A 25137-nucleotide genomic window follows, 5' to 3' on the forward strand; every position below is an offset into this window, starting at 1 on the left:
ACTGTTGGTATAATGTTCTTTTTCTGAAATGCTGTGTTCCTTTTACGCTAGATGTAACGGGACATTTGCCTTCCAAAAAGTTCAACTTTTGTCTCATCAGTCCACAAGGTATTTTCCCAAAAGTCTTGGCAATCATTGAGATGTTTCTTAGCAAAATTGAGACGAGCCCTAATGTTCTTTTGCTTAACAGTGGTTTGCATCTTGGAAATCTGCCATGCAGGCCGCTTTTGCCCAGTCTCTTTCTTATGGTGGAGTCGTGAACACTGACCTTCATTGAGGCAAGTGAGGCCTGCAGTTCTTTAGACGTTGTCCTGGGGTCTTTGTGACCTCTCGGATGAGTCGCTCTGCGCTCTTGGGATAATTTTGGTCAGCCGCCACTCCTGGGAAGGTTCACCACTGTTCCATGTTTTTGCCATTTGTGGATAATGGCTCTCACTGTGGTTCGCTGGAGTCCCAAAGCTTTAGAAATGGTTTTATAACCTTTACCAGACTGATAGATCTCAATTACTTCTGTTCTCATTTGTTCCTGAATTTCTTTGTATCTTGGCATGATGTCTAGCTTTTGAGGTGCTTTTGGTCTACTTCTCTGTGTCAGGCAGCTCCTATTTAAGTGATTTCTTGATTGAAACAGATGTGGCAGTAATCAGGCCTGGGGTGGCTACGGAAATTGAACTTGGGTGTGATACACCACAGTTAGGTTATTTTTTAACAAGGGGGCAATTACTTTTTCACACAGGGCCATGTAGGTTTGGATTTTTTTCTCCCTAAATAATAAAAACCATCATTTAAAAACTGTATTTTGTGTTTACTATATTTGACTAATGGTTAAATGTGTTTGATGATCAGAAACATTTTGTGTGACAAACATGCAAAAGAATAAGAAATCAGGAAGGGGGCAAATAGTTTTTCACACCACTGTAGTTTGTTGTAGACACAGAACACACATGAAATGCATGTGCTCTAAATAACACTATATTATTTACCCCGTACTATTCTAGGCATCTCACAGCCAGATGAGTCATGAGCTGGGAGAACTTTTTGCCCGAGTTGAGCTGTGGCAGTGGGGGGATGGAGTAGCAGGCTGCTTGTGCTGATTGACACATTTACTAAACAAAAGACGCTAATGGAGAGGTGCGAAGGAATTTAAGGTGGCCCGGGATTACAAATTTATTCGTAGGCTTCAGGAATTCTAGTGTTAAATAAGCCTCTCTTATTGGGATTTAATCTTGGATGTCGGCAAAGCCTCTGACAATGCACCATGGCAGATGGTTTGCTTTCTAGGTAAGGTGAAGATCGGAGTATTACATTCATAGATGTGAATCGCAATGTAATTATTTGGATGGTTATTTTATTACATATCTATGATCTGTTTCTCGCAACTGAGAGGATGTGGTAAATTTTTGGCGACTGGGTGACCAACCACAAGTGTTATTTGGTTAAGTGACCACCTGAATAATCAGATTGCGAATCAGACCTTATATGTATAATATATGGGAGTGGGTTATCTGATCAAGAAGGTAAGTTTGTATTGAGAGTTTCTGTGTCTATTTTATGTCTGTGTGTGTGTATATATATATATGTGTGTGTGTGTGTGTGTGTATGTACTGGGGAGGCAAGCTCCCCTTGCGCCTTTGGTGCCCAATCCCCAGTTGTTGCCAAAATATCAGTAAAATCTGTAAATGTACAAAAGAAAAATTATTTATTAGAGTCAAAATCACGAAATTCTATAAATATGTAAAAGAAAAATTAATTATTATTTAATGGAGTAAAAATCATGAAATGAGAATAAAATATTTACTCTCTTACCGAGTATTCCCGTTAAACTAAGGTTCACTATGCTCAATGAGTATTTATAAGAGACTAAACAAACGATCCATTCATTTTAGCTGACATGCTTATAGATAAAAACATTTTTTAAAAAATGACTTATTTAAATAACAGGAAAAATCATGTGAAAACTAAAGTGGTATACAATGGGTCATCATAACTCGACCTTCAGCTAACTAAATCACCTAAATAGAAACATTGGTGTTGTGAATAGATATTTTTTAAATTTAATTTAATTTTTTTAATAATGTTTGTTCCTGTGAAAGAAAGTTTACTAGATCAAAAACAAACACCACAACTTTGTTGATATTAAAAACCATGACTTCCTTGATATTTTAGTTTATAATTTAAAAGCAGAATAAGAATCTGAAAATCTAACAACATCACATTAAAGTTTGATAAATTCTGAAAAGAATGATGCCAAACATATATATGCAGGTTTTAAAATAAGACAGATTTAAAGCGTGACAAAAAAGTGACATAAAATCGTTGCACAAAATCTTTGCACTTCTAGGCTTAGGATTTTATATATAGAGAGAGTAGATGTGTATGTATGTATGTATGTGTATATATATATATATATATATATATATATATTGTCACAAAACGAGACAAAGACAGAAAAGGTTTGGGGCAGCCACCCATGTAATTGGTATCCTGGCTGCAACTCGTTTTCTTTTCAAATACCAGCACTGAAGTGCTTACAACAGAGTCCAAAACAAGACTGACACAGAAGGGAAAAGGGAAGGCTTTTAAAGGGGAGACAGGAAGTGAGGTCATAAGGATCGGGCACGTGTTCATTTTCATTGGTTTAGTCCCGGATGTGACATCAGGGGGGCCGGAGCTGGCAAGGTCTGTCTCCATTGGCTCGGTCCCAGAAGTGACGCCCAGAGAGACAGGTGGAACCTCCCGGGTTAGGTCTACAGGGAAGTGAGAAAGAGAGTTAGTGCGCTCTGCCACATCCCGCATGGCTCAGAACTGCCTTCACTCGAGCCCTTTAGCTGCCTCCCATGCGCGCGTGTGTGACAAGGCCCCCCCCTCAGCCCAGACCCGTCGGGTCGGGCGACCTTAACCGAGAGGTCGTGAACCCGAGAGAGAGCATCAGCGTTGGCATGGAGAGCACCCCGACGATGAACGAGCGAAAACTTGTACGGCTGCAGGTCAAGAAACCACCGGGTGACCCAGCGGATTCGACTCCTTGTGCAGGGCCATCCACTGTAGAGGTGCATGGTCCGTGACAAGGGTGAACTCACGGCCCAACAGGTAGTACCTCAGCTGAGTGATCGCCCATTTAATCGCCAGAGCCTCCCTCTCCACCGCCGCATACCTGGTCTCCCGGTCCAACAGTTTCCGCTCAGGAACATGACGGGTGTTCACACCATCGACACTTTGGCTCAGCACGGCTCCCAGGCCTGTGTCCGGCGTCCGTCTGGAGGATGAAAGGCAAAGAAAAGTTAGGTGCCATCAAAATAGGTGCGGACGTAAGGGCCTTCTTCAAGTCACCAAATGCAGTGTCTGTTTTGCAGTCCATACCACAATGTTCGGGCCCTCTTCTTTGTTAAATCAGTCAGGGCGCTTTCTCCAAAACCGGGTACAAACCGGCGGTAGTACCCGCTAACCCGAAAGGCTTGGACCTGCCGCTTGGTTCATGGACGGGCCATTTCAGAATGGCATCAATTTTGGAGCACTGTGGCCTTACGGTACCCGACCCACCAGGTAGCCTAAATATTTGGCCTCGCTTAATCCAAAGAAACATTTCTTGGGATTAATCCGGAGCCCGGCCTCACCAAGTGTCCGTAATACCGCTTGGACATGCTGTAGGTGTTCCTTCCATGTGCTGGAATAGATGACCACGCCATCTAGGTAGGCAGCACTGTATGAGTTATGAGGTCAAGCACTTTGTCCACCAGACGCTGAAAGGTTGCTGGAGCCCCGTGTAACCCAAATGGAAGGACACGATACTGCCAGTGTCCGCTAGGGGTACTAAACGCGTTTTTCCTTCGGAGTCCGTTAAAGGAACCTGCCAGTACCCTTTGTCATGTCAAGTGTGGTCAGGTATTGAGCCTGTCCAAGCCTCTCGAGGAGGTCGCCCACGCTGGCATTGGATAGGCATCAAATTGGGAGACTTGGTTGCCGACGGAAGTCATTGCAGAACCTCCAACTCCGCCAGGCTTACCGACGAGCACAATGGGGCTGGACCAGGGACTATAACTTTCCTCAATTACACCTAGTTCCAGCATGCGCTTGATCTCAAGCTCCACTTCAGCCTTTTTTGCCTCGGGAAGACGGTACGGGCGTTCTCGGACAACAACCCCGGGCTCTGTCACAATGTTGTGCTCAATCAGAGAGGTCCTTCCGGGGTGTTCACTGACTACCTCTCGAACGGTCCGGATAACTGTTTCCAGCTCCTGCCGCTGCCTGGGTCTCAAGTCTGTGCCAAAGTTAAGGTCGTGTGTGTGAGCGAAGAGTGAGCGGGCTGGCCGGAGGAGGGATCGGGTCCCTGTCCTTCCACGGTTTCAGCAGGTTCACATGATAAACCCGCTCCTTTGGCCGACGATTGGGTTGACTCACCAAATAGTCGACCAGTCCCTTCCTCTCCTTAACTTCAGAGGGGCCCTGCCAGTGGGCAAGCAACTTAGAGTGGGAGGTAGGCACTAGGACCATGACCCGATCTCCGGGTGGAACTCCCAAGAGACGTGCGCGTTGTAGTAGCGAACCTGTGCTGCTTGAGCCTCCTCCATGTGACTTTTAAGGACAGGCGAATCTTTCCAAATCTATCGCAGAACTGCGCGATATACTCCAGTATGTTAGTGGTGGGAAGAGCCTCTTCTTCCCAGCCTTCTTTCAAAATATCCAATATGCCCCGAGGTTGTCGCCCATACAGTAGTTCAAAGGGGGAGAACCCCGTGGAGGCTTGTGGGACTTCCGATAGGCAAAAGGACGAGGGGAGGAGCTGATCCCAGTTCCTTCCATCCTCGCTGACCACCTTACGCAGCATTTGCTTGAGAGTTTGATTAAACCTCTCTACTAATCCGCCGGTTTGAGGATGATACACCGAGGTTTTAAATGCTTTATTTTCAGTAATCTGGCAGTCTCCTTGAACGCTCCGAGGTGAAGGGGTCCCCTGGTCTGTCAAGACTTCTTTGGGGATCCCCACGCCAATACCCCTAGTAATTCCCGCGCGATGGCTTTAGAGGTAGCTGAGCGCAACGGAACAGCTTCGGGGTATCGTGTAGCATAATCCACGAGGACTAAAATGTACTTGTGTCCTCGGCTGAGGGCTCTAGAGGTCCCACCAGGTCGACCCGATTCTGTGGAAGGGAACGCCAATCAATGGAATAGGAACAAGAGGAGCACGGTCCCTCCTAGGAATCTGTCGCAGTTGACACTCCGGCAGGAAGCGCAAAAGCATTTAACCTCCTCATTAATTCCTGGCCAGTAAAACCGGAGCTTGATCCGCTCCAGAGTTTTTTCGGTGCCCAGGTGGCCACCTAGGAGGTGGGCGTGTGCTAGCTCGCAGACCTGCCGCCGGAAGGTACGCTGCACTAGCAGCAGCCTCGCCTCCTGCCCGCCATGCATTGCTACACGGTAAAGGAGGTCATTATCTAGCACAAAGTAGGGGCCCTGTGGCATCGACTGACTAGTGCGCTGGCCATTGACAAGGACCACTGCATTTTTACAAACTTCAGGGAGTCGTCATTCCATTGCTCCCTTTGAAAGAAGCCGGCGTCTGTTTAAATTGAAACCGCAACACGGAGAGAGGGTCAGCGCCGACCTCAATGGGCGTGGTTTACTCCCGCTCCGCGCGGCGCTGGTGGATGACGTGTCAGCCTGCGGCGGCCGGAGTTGCCACGCCAGCCAGGACGGCTGCTTCACCTCTCTCTGCCGGCTGATTACACGGCGTGGAGGCAGCTTGAGACGGTTCATCTCCGCCCATAACGAGGCCCAACTTAACCCCGGAGTGGTATGTGTCTCACCGCTTTTAATTCAGACCAGTCCCCCTAGTATCACCGGGTGTGGAGGATCAGGAAGGATTGCCACGGTTACTTTCTGGACTGATCCTCCGTAGCTAATGACACAAGCGGCGGTCCTGTACCAGCGGTTTTCCCCGTGGACACAGGTTATACTGGTCTTGAATTTTAGCCATTGTCGCTGTAGCACAAAACGGCGGGCAACAATGGAAATGTTGCTGCCGGAATCGAGCAGAGCGGAAGTTTTAAACCCGCTAACGATCACCACGCCTGTATGCGGGACCGCCAACGGGTTTGTCAGAGCACACCAAGCCCTCCTCCCTCCACCTGCATTCCTCCTCGCCTCCAAGCGGTTTTGCGTGCCAGCGCTGGACGCCGATACAAGCTCCGGGTTGTACAGGGAGGGGCTAGGTCTTGGGACATACCCGCTGAGTTTGACAGAAGGACGGTTCTGCTCTCCCAGAGTGTGAGGCCGCCTCTGTGTTTCCAGAAGCTCTATGAGCCCTGACATGTTCTTAAACTGCACGCCCCAGACCGGCTGGGTGAAGCCCTGGGAAGTGCTTTCAGGAGCAGATAGCAAGCTACCTGCTCAATGACCTGGTAGGGCTTGTTTTCCAAGGGCCGTAGCCACTGCCATACTTTGCCCATAAGGACCAGGCTTGTTTACTGGTCGGCCTCTCAGGGTCCAACCTCCACTTGTTATTTTACTCACCTGCCAGTCTGGGGCACCCCAAGGTGGTAAATGGGGCTGTGGTTTCACTGGGGGCAGGCACTCTCCCCAAGAGAGCATACTGAGTCCCTCTTGTCTCCCCTCCAGGGCAGCCCAATTGGTGAGCCCCACCCGCACACTCCCTGGCCTCTAGATGGCCTAGTTCTGCGTGCTGGGAGCGGAGCCCGCACCGGTCTCGCCAACCACGGGCACCCTCCCCGCCTGAATACTCGCCCCGCACGCTCCCACCTGGGTGTTTTGCAGGTCCTGTCCCCTTCTCTTCTGGGACTTCTCCATACTGCCGACTACGCCACTGTCACAAAACGAGACAAAGACAGAAAAGGTTTGGGGCAGCCACCCATGTAATTTGGTATCCTGGCTGCAATCGTTTTTTTCAAATACCAGCACTGAAGTGCTTACAACAGAGTCCAAAACAAGACTGACAGAGAAGGGAAAAGGGAAGGCTTTTAAAGGGGAGACAGGAAGTGAGGTCATAAGGATCGGGCACGTGTTCATCTTTCATTGGTTTAGTCCCGGATGTGACATCAGGGGCCGGAGCTGGCAAGGTCTGTCTCCATTGGCTCGGTCCCAGAAGTGACGTCCAGAGAGACAGGTGGAACCTCCCGGTTAGGTCTACAGGGAAGTGAGAAAGAGAGTTAGTGCGCTCTGCCACATCCCGGCATGGCTCAGAACTGCCTTCACTCGAGCCCTTTAGCTGCCTCCCATGCGCGCGTGTGTGACAATATATATATATATATATATATATATAATATACTAGCAAAATACCCACCCAGTCTGTTAAAGAAATTATGAAAAAGAAAAGGAAACATTTTAAAAATAACGTAACATGATTATCAATGTAATTGTTTTGTCACTGTTATGAGTGTTGCTGTCATCAAGGATTTGATTATCATTATTTCTTTCAATCAGGTTCGTATTTGGAGGACGTGTTTTGTTCAAGTTACATTCCGTGTTTGTCAACCATTGTAAAGAGAACAGGTTTCATTCATTGAAGTGTTCACTACTCGTGAATCTAAGATGTTTAACAGGCATTCCTGGTATTAACTTGTGGATTAGCCCGCGAATATTTAGCGGCAGCGTCTCTATGAACTTGTGGATTTGCCTGCAAGTATTTAGCGACAGCCTGTCTATTAACTTGTGGATTTTTCTGCAAGTATTTGGCGGCAGTGTCACAAAGTTGTTTCCGTCTTGATGCATCAGAAAATGTACCACGACGTCTGATACGCCTCCTTTTTACTGTTTTCTCACAGCTTGGATTGCTGCTGACGGATGGCCTTATATGGGCAGGCAGTCAATTACGTGGGAGGCGTGGGGATGGGGGACGCAATATAGGCAGGCAGCCAACTACGTGGAAAACGTGGTGATGGGGAACGCAACTCTGCCTCACACGGTGACCGAGCTGCAGGCTATGGAAGTATATATGTATGTAAGTAGGATTCAGTTATGACCGTTAAGCGTAGAATTTCGAAATGAAACCTGCTTAAATTTTGTAAGTAACCTGTAAGGAATGAGCCTGCCAAATTTCAGCCTTCTACCTACATGGGAAGTTGGAGAATTAGTGATGAGTGAATGAGTCAGTCAGTCACTCAGTGTGGGCTTTGCCTTTTATTAATATAGATATATATGTGTGTATGTGTATTGTCAGGCTTAGATCACAATGAAAGTTGGACCTGGGTCGTGCTCTTTGTTCTCAGTTGCAGGGTTTAATTCATCTCATTCAGAGCTGGTTTTAGGAGGACCCGATCAAATGGATTGTGGAGAAAGTAGTCAGTGATTTGGTACTGGTGGGGATTCCTGAAGTTCTCCGAGATGAGTTTCTTCGTCATGTTGTTGACTAATTCTCCTTCTTGGACAAATGATTGGAAGGCTCCCAGGCTGCTTGGAGACAGGGTGGTGCATTTGCTCCGCCAAGGACACACTCTCAACCTGCCCAAGATTGTCACATTGTACAGTGGGCTCAGGACCCTGAACATCCAGTTTCCTGTTACTGATGTGACCATATCTAGAGAGGCTCCTGGTCGTAGACGCTGCTGTGCGTATTTTGACAGTGGTGCCGAGAGCAGATGTTTCCCATATGATTAGGTCGGCCACCTCGCCAAATAATGTCGTCTCTCCCCTGCTTGGTCCTTGGAAGTTGGCTTACCCGAGGTGGGTTGCTCCCATGTTCCTTCTATTTCACAAAAAAAGGACCGCTTAATAATCTCTGTGATGTTGGCGGGCCACAAGATCCTTGCCTTGTTGGACTCAGGTGGTGACCATTGTGTTGTCAGCAGTATGTCCCTGTGCGGCACTGAGATTGTGAACATACGCTATGTACATGGGGATGTTAAAGAGTACGAGACAGTCTGCTTCCTTTAAAATATATGGGTTCGAACTTTAAAGTTTGGACTGCCATTTTGGATTCCTGCCCTTGGCCCTTGCTGATTGGTAGGAGGAGCCCTATTCCCTAGGCTCTTAGCTGAGTTTGGGGTACCAGCCCTAGAGCCCCATGTCATCACGAACGAAGGGAAGAAACTGGTGGCTCGAGGCCCAATTGGACATTGAACCTGATATCTTCAGAGAGACCTGGTGAGACTCCTTTGATTTCCTAGATTGGCTGGCTGGCCCATCTTCAAATTCTCAACTGGCAAACCGAGCACTAGCAAGCAGAAGGCTTTTGTGTGCTTGTAGCATACGGGTAGCTCATTAGAATATGCATTTAAGCAGGCTTTCTCAAGAAAGGCCACTTACTTTTTAGAGTGATTTTGGAATATTTAGGGAGTGAATTTATTGAACAGTTTGTTGTACCTGAAGAACATAGGAACATTCTTTTGCAGTTGACCCATTGTCAAATCTTAGGTGGACACCTGGGGGCTGATAACACTAGGGATCAATTATCAAATTGATTTTATTGGCTGAATATGGGCAAAGATTTTAAATGATCCTGTAGGTCGTGTCCTGACTGCCAGATTGCCTCTGCTCATAAACCTCCTTGGGCTCCCCTTTTTCCTACGCCTATTTTGGATATTCCTTTTCATCGGGTTGGACTAGATATTCCTAAGAATAAAAATGGGTATCAATATATTCTTGTGCTGCTTGACTATGCAACGTGATATCCAGAAGTGGTTGCTCCAAGAAAAGCCAATTCCTCTGCTGTTGCAAAAGCTCTGTGTGAGATGTTTACACGTATTGGCATCCCTAGTGAAATTTTAACTGATCACGGCACACCTTTTACTTCTCTCGTGATGAAACAATTATGTGACAACTTTGCCATTAAGAAATTAAGTACAACTGTTTACCATCCACAGACAAATGGACTGACTGAGTGATTTAACAAGACTTTAAAACAGATGATCAGGAGAGTTGCTCATGATAACCCGACGTCTTGGGACTGTCCTGCCTTTCCTTATGATTGCGGTGCGGGAATTGCTGCAGGCATCCACCAGCTTGAGTCCTTTTGAGTTGTTGTTTGCTAGGTGCCGGTGAGGTGTCTTGGATGGACAGGGATCCAGACAAAAGCTCACGGACCGAGCTTTGCAGATCGGGTAATTTTGTTGCAAGACAGGATTTCTTAACCTTCTTCTATCACTGTGGAGCATCAGCAAAATGAACAAGAAACCCAGAAGCATCTATACAATAGATGCTGTAAGCTCCATGAATTCAAACCCTAATGATTGTGTTTTGGTTCTGATTTCATCTGACCCGCACAAGTTCCTAGCAAAATGGCAGGGTCCTGCCATTATTGAGCAGCGTATGAGGCCGGTGCATTACAAGATCAGAATACTGGGCTGGTGCAAATCATTCCAGATTTTACATGTTAATCTCTTGAAGGAGTGGCATGATCCGCAGGGGGTTTGCGCTTCTTTGACTGCTGTCTCTCAGACTGGTGTTGCAATTGGTGGCGATATGACTGACTAGGAAAAGACAGAGCTGTTATCTTTGATTGAACAGAACGCTGATGTTTTTTCCACCCTAGTGGGCTTGACTCGCCTTACAGAACATAAAATCACTACTGAACCCAGAGTTAGGCTGTAGATGCACCCGTTTCGGATCCTGGAAGTGTGACGGAATACCGTGCATGAAGAAGTCAAACAGATGCTGTCATTGGGTGTTATTTGTGAATGTACGAGCGAATGGTGCAGTCCTGTTGTATTAGTCCCAAAACCAGACAGTTCGGTTCTGTATCGATTTCAGATGCTTGAATAAGGTCTCCAAATTTGATGCTTACCCAATGCCCTGTGTTGATGAATTGTTAGAAAAGCTGGGTCAGGCCTCCTATATCTCCATGCTGCATCTCACGAAGGGTTACTGGCAGGTGCCTTTGAGGCTGACAGTTGTGAGAAAACAACATTTCCATCTCCTGACAGTCTTTATGAATTTACTAGGCTTCCCTTTGGTCTTAATGGAGCGCCTCTGACTTTCCAGCGTATGATGGATCAGATCTTGCAACCTCATTCTCAATAATCTGGGGCACACCTCAATGATGTTGTAATTTTAAGTAATGATTGGCATACACACTAAGTACAACTTCAGGCTGTTCTTAATAGCTTGAGACAGGATGGTTTGACCACTAACCCTAAGAAATGAAGGTTGGGGATGTCCAATTCTATTGGCCAGGAGTTAATGAGGAGGTTTGCCGTTTTGTGTCTCTTGGTCAGAGTGTCAATTATGGCAAATTCCTCAGAGGGACCGAGCTCCTGTTGTTCCCCTTCCCCTGATAGATGTCCACTATGAAAGGATTGGGTTCGATGTAGTAGGAACCCTAGAGCTCTGAGCCCAAGAACATAAATATATATTAGTGCTCATGGATTATGCGACCCAATATCCAGAGGCTGTTCCTTTGCGCTCAGCCACATTGAAGGTGATCGCACGGGAACTAGGTGCTGGCACTATTGATGATGTCACTTCCGGTACTGATGCTATTGATGATGCCACTTCCGGTACTGATGCTATTGATGATGCCACTTCTGGTCCTAAAGATGCCACTTTCTGGTTCCTGCCAGATGACGCCACTTCTAGTCACGGCCTTTAAAGCTGCCATTTTACCAAACTAAAGTTAGTTCCATTTTGGACTCAAACCTGTGAACATCTCTATCATTTCAGCCCATTTTACAGCCAAGGCATGATATACAGATGGCTGCCCCAAACCTATCGATGTCTGTGGTTTGCTTTTGTGACACTAGCCTTATTCCACTTGAAAATGGAATAGCGGGGTTATTTATTGTAGCGGAACCTACCACTCTCCTATACATAAACACAACAAACGTGCATAGTCGTGGCCAAGTTATACTGTTTCATACATTTATAATTTCCCTTGCATCACTCATTGGCCACATGTACGTATAGAACAATCTCAACCAACTCATAGTTGTTTCTGTGGCACTCTGCTGCTGCGCGGCAAACCTGTGGTTACCTCAGAAACGGAGAAGCAGTCCTCCACAGATGCAGCATATATATATATATAAATATATATATATATATATATATATATATATACAGTAATCCCTCACTATATCACGCTTCGACTTTCGCGGCTTCACTCTATCGCGGATTTTATATGAAAGCATAACTAAATATAGAACGCTGATTTTTCGCTGCTTCGCGGGTTCTGCGGACAATGGGTCTGTACTGTACATGCTTCAATAGTTGGTTTGCCCAGTTGATTTCATACAAGGGACGCTATTGGCAGATGACTTAGAAGCTAACCAATCAGAGCACGCAGTTAAGTTCCTGCGTGCTGAATGCAGTGTTAACCAGGCAGTCTCAATTGCCGAAAAGGTAAACGTTTTGGATTTGTTGAAGGCTACGATTCTTTTTATTTAAAATGTAGGAAAGGAATATAAGATCTACGGCCACAGTGTCCTTTTAACCAGAGTATAAAACGAGTTGTAAGTGGATGTAATAAGGCAGTAGTCTTGATGGAATCTGCTTTAGGGATTTGGATTGAAGACTGCTAGAAGAAGAAGAACAACGGCAGTGCTACACAATCGCCTGAAGTGGCTCCTTTGGAAGAGCTGTAACGCTCTCCTTTGTTGTGCAGTAAAATTAAACTCGTTATCGGACAAGTCATCGTGTCATTGTTGGTGAGTAACCATAATTAATTTTCTACTTACAGTACTTAGTACATGTATGTACGTTTAGTGTCACTGTACACACATTTACTGTATACTATTTTTCTTGCATTGTACGTATTTATTGCTGGTGGCCTGTCTATCGTAATGGCTGTAACATATGTGATATCGGAGACACTCAATATGTTTAAAATAATATTTAGGTTTTACTGTATATAAACAGTGTGTTTATATACATAATTTCAATGAATCTTACCTAATATCTAAGAGAATACAAAGGGATTATGCTGTATAACTCTGCAGGGAATATTTATAAACAGTGTGGGAGAGTTTATAAAGGCTTAAAATATATAAAAATAACCATACAAATATATGTTTTCTACTTCGCGGATTTTCACCTATCGCAGGGGGGTCTGGAATGCAACCCCTGCAATCGAGGAGGGATTACTGTATATATATTCAAAACTTGTTTCTGAATATATAAAGTCAGCATCTGATTACATAAAGTCAGCGTCGGAATATATAAAGTAATTCCTGATTTTTTATATATATATATATATATATATATATATATATATATATATATATATATATATATATATCTATACTAATAAAAGGCAAAGCCCTCACTCACTCACTCACTCACTCACTCATCACTAATTCTCCAACTTCCCGTAGGTAGAAGGCTGAAATTTGGCAGGCTCATTCCTTACAGCTTACTTACAAAAGTTGGGCAAATTCTACGCCTAATGGTCATAACTGGAAGGTATTTTTCTCCATTAACTGTAATGGAGTTGAGCTGGAATGACGTGGGGGGGCGGAGTTTCGTGTGACATCATCACGCCTCTCACGTAATCACGTGAACTGACTGTCAACGCAGTGCGTAGAAAACCAGGAAGACCTCCAAAAGCGCTTAAGAAAACATGCATTATATAATTGAGAAGGCAGCGAAACAATAAGAAGCGAGCGAGTGACATATACTACCATATTCATGACTGCTGCTACCTCGAAAGAAAGCAAGGTGTAAACCTAAACTTTAAGTTCATAGACAGGCTACGCTGGCGTTTCACATGCCCACAAGTAATGCGGGATACAAGTTTAATGAGAGGACGCAGGATATAAACGAGAGTTTTGATCACTTTGTAACTAAGGTAAAATTGTAGGTGAAGGGGTGTGCTTATGCAAATTCCGAGAGACTGTGTTTGTGGGGGATTGACAGTTAAGGCGGGTGGGGGAGTCACGTCATCATCTCCCCTCCCATTCATCTCATTTGGCTCTGAGCTGAGCTCTGCAGCTAACGCCGTCTTCCGAAGCAACTTAGTCACACTGCCACCAAATACTCACAGAAAAATCCACAAGTTAATACACACGCTGCCTCTATAGAGTTTCTCCACACTGAATCCTCCAGGCACTACTTACAAAAGGTTACATTGACAATCGTGTTACGTTATTTTTAAAATCTTTCCTTTTCTTAGCACAAGCACAGCTGAGAAGCTTCGATGCATGTGCTCCATAACGCTAAAAATAATGCATTTAATCACACTTTGCATTACAAGCAAAGGGGAGCTTTTGTCAATGCATGATTTCCTGGTACACCGATTACTTTGATCAGCGCATCCCGATTCATTTTAGTTTGAGAAGAAGTATGAAAAAATATGAGGTTAACACAGAAAACAGATCACCAATTCAAGCTTTATGAATAATCGATTCGCCATCAATAATTGTTTTGGTAAAGCCATCCTCCTTCCATTTTATAATTTTTCCGCCACTAGCCATGATTAAATGAACGGTAAATAAAGTAAGAGCAAAGCGAGGGTGACTTATTTAGGCAGGCATATATATGACAGCAACACTCATGACAATGTCAATCATGTTACGCTATTATTAAAATGTTTCCTTTTCTTTTCATTACTTCTTTAACACACTACTTCTCCGCTAGTAGGCGCTGGTATTTTGATATATATATATGAATGACCTCCAAAGAGCTGAGACTTTTGATATCATGAACGTGTCTGCAAAAACTGTGGTCTCCTGCCCTGCAAAAGTCGAGCAGCCAGCGCGCGCGCATAGCTGTGCCGGCCTTTGAGACACTGACTGCGCTTCTGCCTTAAGTCAAAGTGAGCACTTTTAATTTTTTTCATCCTCCCCCTGTGCTATAGCCCAGACAAGTGCAAACATGGGACCCCTTTTCTACACCACGACAAAATAATATTAAGGCGATTCACACTTTCTTTTGCACGTATACGATTATGAGGTTCTCACCCGGATTATGAAGACACGCACACGAGTAGAGGACTGACACTGCCATCACAGCCGATTAATGGCGAGGACGACTCACCAGTCTACACAAGACCCACCGCGACTGTCCTCAAAAGGCGATCATAACGCCAGCGAACACATCTCTCTATACTATATAAAAGAAAAAGGCAACTTTCCTTTCTTTACACCTTTTTTCCTTTTATCCCAAACCAAAGCCTTTCTCGCTTAACACTGCAGAGGACACAAAACTAATTTTCTTTAAATGCCGGTAAGGCACATTACCAGAGGCACAAATTTGAACGTTCACATAGAAAATGTAATTTCTATACCACAGCCGTCGTGTAGCGCCTTTCAAAAGGGATCTACTACCGAGAGATGATCCATATATATTTTAGCTGCTGTTATTTACTTACCTGTTGTGTTACACAGTCTTTAAAATGTAGTTTACCCGCAACAACTCCAGTAGTGCTCAATGTACCTGTACTTCTTAAAACGTTAATGTTTTACTGTTTAATAACTTATAGACTATATTTTATTATTTCTCTCTTGCACTCAGTGACCAAAGCTATACACACACATATATAAAAGCTATACACACAAGTATATGTATGTGTATATATATGTATGTATGTGTATATATATATATATATATATATATATATATACACACACACACACATACATACGTACGTACGTACATACATACATGCATACATACATACACACATATATATAATTTGTGTGTGTGTATGTATGTATGTGTGTGTATATATGATGTAGATAGGTATGTATATATATATATATGTGTGTATATGTAGATATGTATATAGATATGTAGATATGAAGATATGTATGTGTATATATATGTGTGTATATATATATATATATATATATATATGTATGTGTGTGTGTGTGTGTGTGTGTGTGTGTGTGTGTGTGTGTGTGTGTGTATATATATATCACAGCAGCAATCCAAGCTGTGAGAAAACAGTAAAAAGGAGGCGTGTCAGACGTCGTGGTACATTTTCTGATGCAGCTAGACGAAAAAAACTTTGTGACACTGCCGCCAAATACACAAAACAGTTACTTTGACAATCATGTTATATTATTTTTAAAATGTTTCCTTTTCTTTTTCATAACTTCTTCAACACACTACTTCTCGCTGCAAGCAAGCGGTATGTGTATATATATATATATATATATATATATATATATATAGATATAGATAGATAGATAGAGATATATATATATAGATAGATATGAGAACAAATATATATATATATATAATATATATATTTTATATATATATATATATATATATATATATAGAGATAGATAGATAGATATGAGAACAACACTCATATCAATGACAAAACAATTACATTAACAATCATGTTACGTTATTTTTAAAATTTTTCCTTTTCTTTTTCATAACTTCTTTTACACACTACTTCTCTGCTGCGAAGCGCGGGTATTCTGGTAGTATATATATATATATATATGTCAAAGCCTGATTATATACAACTAGCAAAATACCCGCGCTTCGCAGTGGAGAAGTAGTGTGTCTGAGACATCACACACTGCATGCATGGGTTTACCTTTCCCAGTCCTGCAAAGCGAGTTTACGTGAGCCGCGCGGAGTACATGCAGCGAAGCTTATGAGCTGTGCTATCTCGTGCGATCTCGCGATGTCCACGGCTTTATTTAATGTTAGCTCAGACCCGGCACTTTTGCTGAGTTTGTGCCAAACACTATTCTATCCCTGACCATGTCATCTTCGTTTGCATAAGCACAGTCCTTCACCAGCAATTTTAACTCCATTACAGCAATTTTAACTCTGTTACAAAGTGATCAAAAGTCTTGTTTATACCCTGCGTCTTCTCATTAAACTTGTATCTCATGAATATCGTATTCGTCGTAATCATGTTTGTCTGTAAATGAACTTAATTTAAACTTAAGGTTTACACCGCGCTTTGTTTCCGCAGTAGCTGCACTTATGAATATGCTTGTATGAGTCACTCGCTTCATATTCTTTTGCTGCCTTCTCAATTGTGTAATGCGTTTTTTGAACAGGTTTCATTCATTGAAGTGATCACTACCCAAATCTGTACTTGTGAATCTAAGATGTTTAATGTTTCGGAGTACATGCATCGAAGGTTCTCAGCTGTGCTTGTGCTATGTCGTGCGATCTTGCGATGTCCATGGTTTTATTTAATGTTATCTAAGACCCGGCACTTAAAAGTTTCTCTCGCACTGTCGCTGAGTTTGTGCCAAACACCAGTCTGTCCCTGACCATCTCATCTTTGTTTGCATAAGCACAATCCTTCACCCGCGAATATTTCGCGGCAGCGTGTCTATTGGATAGCTGCTGACGGACGGCCTTATATGGGCGGGTACTCAATTACATGAGAGGCGTGACGATGAGGGACGCAACTCCGCCTCACATGGCAACCGAGCTGCAGGCTAGTCAAAGTCAAAATACATTGATTGAAACGTCTCAGGCACATTTTTAGTAAACTAAAAAACTGAAATAAGTTAATAAAAACGTATCCATAAAATTATATATAAAAAAAAACAAAAAACTGTTCAGTTAATGTTTTGAAAATTATGTATGTGCCCAGCATTTTGAACACTATATTTATTTTTTCTTTTTGTATGGACTCATTTTTGAGTGAACCTCACAAGCCCAAATGACTCTGAGTGGCTTCTGTGGAAGTTTACCACAACTGTTTCTCAAAATGAAAGATTTCTTTTACTAGTACGAGTAAAATGACAGGCACGGAAATTAGAGAACATTTGATGAAACTAGACTATTTTATTTGTGAACTGTCCCAACATTTCCTCGATCCAAATTGTTTAGAACGCATATCTAGATGTGTTGAGGAACATCTTCGCATCATTCTTGCATTTATCTTGGTCATTAATGCACACGTTTCTGAAAATACACTTCACAAAACTCTGTTGTCCTCTTTAGATGTGCTTTTTGAATTTCTAAATTGTATTTACAGCTCACTTTCAGAACAAATACTGACTCCTGGAGGGGGTGCATATCCAGAATGTCTAATGGCTATAACTTGACCTGGTTTGCAATATAATATTCAAGGAGGTCAACCAAGGTAACTTATTATTATTATTATTATTTATTATATGCCATCATGTATATACCAGTGTGTATATATTGTGAGGTTTATTGTGCATTGGTTTTGTCTAGATTCTCTAATTTATGTTAACATCTTAAAGATTTTCATGTGAAATCAATCAATGGTAATAAACTGCACTCATGCGAGTGTGTCATGCGATGGACATGATGTATGAATTTTGATTATTATTACTTATTATTTGGGTGGCTTCTTTATTTAAGGCTACTTGCAACATGAGTGATACATCAGGTTACAATTGTTTTATTAATGTATTTTTTCATCTTCAAATTGTAGCACAGGCAAGTAAAATAACTTTCTCATAGTCACACAGTGTCAGTCCCAGAAGCCTGTAGTGAAGACTATACCCTTAACCACTATGCCATACCTATCTGATGGAGTGGATTTTTAATCTTGGTGTTTTCAACTGAACAGCTGAAGAAACCTAAAATACATGGGCTTAGGGGTTGGCTATTAACATACTGTAAGTAAATATTCACAAAGACACATAATACAAATCAGGGTGGAGGAGGCACCAGCCTCACCATCACTGGGTACAGTTACAATACAGCCCTGGATGAAAAACTAGTACATCACAGAAACCACACTCATGCTCACACTCCTGCTCACACTCCTGCAGACTGTTACTGTACAGTTAAAAATATATTGAAATATAGTTGAGGTTAAATGGCAATCGATAATATGTAAAAAAAAAAAAAAGAAAGAAACAAATATTTGTAGTCTGTAATAAGTTTAGGTTTTATACAACGCGATTTGAGTGTGGAAACAGGAGTACGGAATATTTTTGTGCTTATGCACCGTTTATAGGCCTGCATGAGGCGCCAGGTGTCTGGTGCTTTTTTGTGTTTTATTTTGAGACCAGTCTGACTCCAGTATGTCTGTATAGGGTGAGTTGCAAATGACATCAACCCTCAGAGAGTGAGTTTTCCCCAAAAGTGATCACACATACAGATTAAACTGGTCTTCCTGGTTTCCCACTGCCACATAAGCACAAAACAGTGAGCACCAATTGAGATATTACTCATATATTGTGACAAACCTGTTAAACCTCAACAATGATTAATATGATGTACAGACTCTAATTTAGTTCCTTTTTAAGAGGGACAATTGTATGTATTTGCACTGAAAAACTTTTTTTGGTTTTTCATTAGTTTATACCAGCTACTTGTTCTCAGGAAATGGGCCAACTGGTCAGAAATATCTCTGCCAAGCTTCGACTCTGTCATGTCCGCTGGGTTGGAAGTCAGTAACTGACTGATGAGGTGCAACATTGAGTTTTCATATGTTGTGGGTGTATATACTCTAATTTGAGTGCACATAGAGGACAGTTTAAAGACCCAGATAATTGTAATTTCCCGACCAAAAGCCACAGGGCTGTTGACAAATACCTTTTTCTCTAGCTCCCTCTACAGACTGCAAAAAATTTTATACCATGACCTCTCTGACATCACTCTCCCCCATCCCCACCTCTTCCTGCCAGGAGACTTTAAGACCGGAAGCTCTGCCATATTAAACAGTGAAAATTAGACTTGTGTCTTTATGACATTTTCTTTTGCCTTTTTGTAAAGCATTTCAACTTGTGTTTTATTTATAATATACATGGTTTGCCCTTGGTTGCCCCAACGATTTCTAATCTATTTTGTTTCTTTATTAAATAGATAAAAAATGTGTTTTTTACCAACATAATCAAGGCAATTTGCAGCATTGTCCTGTTTTTCTAAAGTAATCAAGGCAAACTACAACATTCCTAATGCAATATTAGCACCTAGCAACAATGAAGCTTTGTTTGTTAACCATACAACAACAAAAACATTTATTTATATAACACATTTTCATATAAATAATGTAGCTCAAAGTGCTTTACATAATGAAGAAAGAGAAAAAAGAAAAAGTAAGAATTAAAATCAGAGAACACTAATTAACATAGAATAAAAGATCTGATGGCCAGTGAGGACAGAAAAACAAGAAAAACTCCAGACAGCTGGAGTAAAAATCAAATCTGCAGGGTTTCCAGGCCATGAGACAGCCCAGCCCCCTCTAGGCATTCTACCTAACATAAATGATCAGTCCTCATTGTATTCAGGGTTCTCATGGAAGGACTTGAAGATGACGGTCACGTGGACTTCTGGCTTTTAATCCATCAATATGAGGGACATCATGGGGCTTTGATTTGGTGGTGGTGGCACAGGTCGCCACCACAGAAAACCGGAAAAATAACAGAAGAGAGAGTAGGGGTTAGTATGGATTTTGGAGCCACCATGAATAGTAATGATAATTAATTGAATATGCAGAGCATTAGGATTAAATTAAAATAAAGATATGAGAAAGCCATGTTAAAGTAATGTATTTTTAGCAGTTTTTTAAAGTGCTCCACCATATCAGCCTGGCAAATATCTATTGGCAGGCTATTCCAGATTTTAGATGCATAACAGCAGAAGGCCGCCTCACCAATTCTTTTAAGTTTAGTTCTTGGAATTCTAAGCAGACACTCATTTGAAGATCTAAGGTTACGATTTGGAATATAAGATGTCAGATATATAAGATATATAAGATGGAGCAAGATTATTTAAGGCTTTGTAAACCATAAGCAGTATTTTAAAGTCAATTCTGAATGAAACAGGTAACCAGTGTAGTGTCATCAAAACTGGAGAAATGTGCTTGGATTTTCTGTTCCTAGTTAGAATTCTAGCAGCTGCATTCTACACTAGTTGCAGTCGATTTATGTCTTTTTTGACTTTTAATCCTAATGCATCAAGTTTATTTCTAACAACCTCATTATATCCATTATTGCCAATCACTAAAATTTCATCAAACCTCCTATGAAGAATAAAAATTTTGGACGCAGTTTTCCCTCACCCAGATGCGGGTCACCGGGGCCCCCCTCTGGAGCCAGGCCAGGAGGTGGAGCTGGATGGCGAGTGCCTGGTGGCCGGGCCTGCACCCATGGGCTCACCAGCTATGGGAGGGGCCAAGGAGGTCGGGTGCAGTGTGAGTTGGGTGGTGGCCGAAGGCAGGGACCTTGGCGGTCTGATGGTCGGCTATAGAAGCTGGCTCTTGGGACGTGGAATGTCACCTCTCTGAAGGGGAAGGAGCCTGAGCTAGTGTGAGAGGTTGAGAGGTTCCGGCTAGATATAGTCAGGGTCACCTCAACGCACAGCTTGGACTCTGGAACTAATCTCCTTGAGAGGATCTGGATTTTCTACCACTCTGGAGTTGACCCTGGTGAGAGGCGCTGAGCAGGTGTGGGCATACTTATTGCCCCCCGACTTGGAGCCTGTTCATTGGGGTTTACCCCGGTGGACGACAGGGTAGCCTCCCTCCGCCTTCGGGTCGGGGGACGGGTCCTAACTGTTGTTTGTGCATATGCGCCGAACAGCAGTTTGAAGTACCCACCCTTTTACGAGTCCCTGGAGGGGGTGCTAGAGGGCATACCTTCTGGGGACTCCCTTGTTCTGCTGGGAGACTTCAAAGCTCACGTGGGCAATGACAGTGACACCTGGAAGGACGTGATTGGGAGGAATGGCCCCCCCGATCTGAACCAGAGTGATGGTGTTGGACTTCTGTGCTCATCACGGATTGTCCATAACGAGCACCATGTTCAAGCATAGGGGTGTTCATATGTGCACTTGGCACCAGGACACCCTAGGCCTCAGTTCGATGATCGTTGTGATCGTGTCCTCGGACTTGAGGCCACATGTCTTGGACACTCGGGTGAAGAGAGGGGTGGAGCTGTCAACTGAACACCACCTGGTGGTGAGTTGGCTTCGATGGTGGGGGAAGTTGCCGGTCAGGCCTGGTAGGCCCAAACATATTGTGAGTCCCCTGTCAGAAGTAGCTTCAACTCCCACCTCCGGCAGAATGTCGACCACATCCTGAGGGAGGTGGGGGACATTGAGTCCGCATGGGCCATGTTCCGTGCATCTATTGTTGAGTTGACTGACCAGAGTTGTGGCCATAAGGTGGTTGGTGCCTGTTGTGGCGGCAATTCCCGAACCCGTTGGTGGACACCGGCGGTGAGGGATGCCGTCAAGCTGAAGGAGTCCTACAGGACCCTGGAGGCAGCTGATAGGTACCGGCTGGCCAAGCGGAATGCAGCTTCGGTGGTTGTTGAGGCAAAAACTCGGGCGTAGGAGTAGTTTGGGGAGGCTATGGAGAACAACTTTTGGATGGCTTCGAGGAGATTCTGGTCCACCATCCAGCGTCTCAGAAGGGGGATGTAGTGCAGTGTCAACACTGTATATGGTGGGGATGGTGCGCTGCTGACTTCGACTCAAGACGTTGTGGGCTGGTGGGGGGAGTACAGGGGTGCGGAAATCCAACGCCCGACTCGTCCAACACGGGTAAATTGACCGTCGGACAAGCGTGTTTTCTGGTTTCGGTTGTCCGCGGACAAGTGCAATTTTTCTGGAGAAAAAAGAATTAAATGTGCAGTTCAGGGCACATTTTTAAAACTACTTTCAAATTTTAAACATTTGGGTAATGTCGATTTGTGGAAACAGTTTACTTAGGCATGTTCTTCATGTATCAAATTGGTATTCAATATTGTTTACAAAATGATGGCTGATTTTTCAAAGGGGAAGCACTCTTGTGATCTTACATAAGTATTTTACCCTACTATTTACACGCTAGGAGATGCAGTCTTTTTTTTCATGCCGACATTACGGTGTAATTTGATGATTTTTTTTCTTTTATATATTATTAATAAAATTTATTTTTTCTACATAAAAATGCGGTCATTTCACCTACAATGCAATTGTTTTCGCCACATAAAGCTTGTTAGGCATTTGATCTTTTGTGGAATTAGCGATTTCGCATAGGTTGTGATATATTGAGGAGTTAAGAAATTTATTGCGTGAAATCAATTTTGATGAGCTGTCTATAGATCGTTTTTGATTAGAGAATTTTTCAAATAAAACAAGTTGGTTTCAGCTGTCAGTTTTTAAAAATAAAGAAAACATTCTAACGGTTTCCAAATGTTATGAAATATCAATAAAAATCTTCACTTAGACGCGATTATTTTTTTTCCCGACAACATCGGTAATATTTACTTCTTTGGAAATGTAATCTCTTGCTGAATTTCGAATACGTCATTAGGAATTACCTGCGTAACCCATAATGCACTGCGGTAAGCACGTTGTTCTCGCTATATGCGTGTTGTTGAAACTGAAGCATGTAGCATTGCGGATGAGAAATTGATCATTTCTTGATTAAAACTGGCACAACATGCCTTGAAAAACCTAAGGAAGTGTACTAAGGCCACTGAAAAAAATACGGACACAGTGAAGACAAAAAAATGTAAATGTCGAGATTAAAGTCGACATGTTGACTTTATTCTCGTAGTTTATTTTGTCAGTTGAATGTCGCAAACTAAATTTCATCTTAAAATGAATGTTTAATTTACTAGATTTTCTCAAACCCCGTCATAAATGAATGTAGCACATTAAATGCTTTATATTAAGTGTTCCCCGACCCAGTTGTTAATCTCTGCACGCTTCTTAAACTGACTTTCTCTTGCAGTGAGAGGCGCCGGCAGCAATCGCCGCACATTGACTTTGTGATATTCCTGCTCAATGAACATTCAATCAATCAATCAACATTTATTTATATAGCACATATTCATACAAAAAATGTAGCTCAAAGTGCTTTACAAAATGAATAGAGAAATAGAAGACACAATAAAAGATAAACATAAGTCAACATTAATTAACATAGAATAAGAGTAAGGTCCGATGGCCAGGGTGGACAGAAAAAACAAAAAAAAACTCCAGAAAAATTCAGAATACTAAGATAAATAATTGATATCTTTTTCACGATGAAATGCATTAAAGCATGTATTAGACAGAGGGGGGCATGGTGGCGTGACTGTAGTGCTGCTCCCTTGCATTATGGGGTTCTCAGGTCTACGTTCAGTGTAGAGAAGTTTATGGCAGGTGTGACGAGGCTCCAAAAAACTGGATACTGTATTTGAATGGGTATCGCACAGGTTTAACTGAAATATTGTGTAAATGTTGGGTTCGTCATCTGGAGGTCGGAGATACGAACAAAGAATTCAATGGATGTTTTTCTGAGCAGACTTTCTTTATTGCATGTTTGCTGTCTATCGTACGTACTAAACCCCCAGTTCCTAGCCTTTGTCTTTCTCCATATAACCAATTACCACACGATAAGCGTCTTTGTGAAATTAAAACCTAGACCTCAGTTTTCAATTTTCGTTATACATGTTTAATTATGCCCTCCATTCAGAGGTCTAAGCTTATAACTAGTTTTAATTTCACAAATACGTTTATCTTGTGGTGATTGGTTATGTGGGGGTTTAGTACGTCAGATAGAGACTAAAAGTAAGAAAAAAGTTGGTTCAATTGAAAAAGTGTTTTCTAAAGCTGAACGCTCGGAGGTTGAGTGTTATGCTTGGCTGTTCAATACTGCTTCTTTAGAAGAGTTTGACCCACTACCAGCTGTGGAATTCTGACTGTCATCTGGCAACAGGCACATCACTCATAAAAAACCTGAAAAGTCATCAGCATTCACTTCTGCAGAACCATCAGCCCAGGAACCATGCAGTTCAGCTCAAGAAGAAATGAACAGCATTCAGCCCATGCTGTCTGAGATGGTAAAGATTCTTGGGGGAGAAGATGTTGTAACACAAAAGCTGAAGAACATGGCAGAAAATGAATCAGGACAGTGTTCTGTTATGTAACTGTAATATATGAAAAAAGAACTAGTGTAACTATAATGAAGGCATTGTTTATTAGCCAGTTAAAATAAGGGAATCTTTTACATAATGTTCTAGAGCAAGGTGGCAAAATACTACTCCCTGAAAGAATTTTTTTCAGTTTTAAAATGGAAGGCAGTTTTGGTATCAATAAAAGAGATCAGAAAAAATAAACTATTTTTCACTTTTGTTATTTGTTTATGGGCAAGTAAATTTAACTGGCGGACAAGTGGATTTTCTAAGTTTACTTGTCCGTGGACAAGTAGAAACAAATTTGATTTCCACACCCCTGGAGTACTTTGAAGACCTCCTCAATCCCACTAACATGCCTTCCAATGAGGAAGCAGAGCCTGAGGACTCAGACGTGGGCTCCCTCATCTCTGGGACTGAGGTTAACGAGGTGGTCAAAAAACTCCTTGGTGGCAGGGCC

This window comes from Polypterus senegalus, chromosome 3, assembly GCF_016835505.1.
Source record: "Polypterus senegalus isolate Bchr_013 chromosome 3, ASM1683550v1, whole genome shotgun sequence".
Taxonomy (NCBI): Eukaryota; Metazoa; Chordata; class Cladistia; order Polypteriformes; family Polypteridae; genus Polypterus; species Polypterus senegalus.